Source organism: Dermacentor andersoni, chromosome 1 (assembly GCF_023375885.2).
Source record: "Dermacentor andersoni chromosome 1, qqDerAnde1_hic_scaffold, whole genome shotgun sequence".
Classification (NCBI taxonomy): Eukaryota; Metazoa; Arthropoda; class Arachnida; order Ixodida; family Ixodidae; genus Dermacentor; species Dermacentor andersoni.
Window position 1 is genome coordinate 415,214,136 of NC_092814.1, and position 1,224 is coordinate 415,215,359.

A 1,224-nucleotide genomic window follows, 5' to 3' on the forward strand; every position below is an offset into this window, starting at 1 on the left:
CTTCAGTCGGCACACATTGTTAACGTCCGAACATCGCACAGCGTCTACTAGAGACGCCGTCGTGGACGGATTTTGATTTTCCCCTATCGAATTCATTAAGGTGCACACAATTATTTCACTAGCGACTTTGCAATGCGCACTCATGGGCTACCACCGCAGCTGCAAATCTAGATGTGCTTAAGTATTAAGACATATACATGGAAAAGTTGGTTTTTCACCTTGACACAAAAGTCACGATACAAGAGTTGAGCAAACTGTCCCTGTGTCGTCGCAGGGTGTGAGACCGGGTTAGTTGGTATTCTATGCTAAAGTTACTAGCGCAAGAGAGGAAACGGGACACTAAAGAGGCGACAAGGATAAGCGCAAACATCCAACTGGGCGCTTGTCCTTGTAGCGTCTTTAGTGTTCCCTGTCCACTCTTGCGCTAGTCACTTCAATTTGTGTCGTCGTCCGTTAGCATGCTATGGCCGAAGCTGCTAGCAATATTACGTCACATTTACGGGCCACCAGGCCAGGTACACCCTTGGGTACGACATATACAGTACTTGCAGTTAGTTTCCAAAGTAGTCTCCTGTAGCGGTTATCCACGTGCGTGAAGCAAGAACGATATTTAAAATTATTATGCAGTAATATATGCGGGATGTGTATGTTCTCCACATTCTCTACCATGTTGCCGTTCCGCCTTTATTATATAGCCGCAATGTAGACTAGCAGCTATCGAACGCCATAAAGGCTATCCACATACTCAAAGACCTCGCGCACAACTCCTGACACTTAATTGTATTCAAGAGTTGTGCGACTGCCCAGGACATCCTTGACGAATGTTACATAACACATTATGAGGTTTTACTTGCCAAAACCACTTTCTGATTATGAGGCACACCGTAATGGAGGATTCGGGAATAATTTAGACCACTTGGGATTTTGTAACGTGCGCCTAACCCTAAGTACGCGGGTTTCCGCATTTCACACCCATCGAAATACGGCTGCCGTGGTTGGGATTCGATCCCGAGACCTCGTGATTAGCAGCCGAACCCAATAAAAGCTAAGCAACTACGGAGGGGAAGGAATGTTGGCAGTAGGAGGAAGGTGACAGCCGGCACGTGAGACAATTTGTTCCCATCCTCATTGCGCGAGAATCGGTACCATCTGTCGAAGAATGACACCGTAGAATGCACTGTATTCAATGTGATGGAGTCCGCGTCCAATATTTTAGACCCGAAT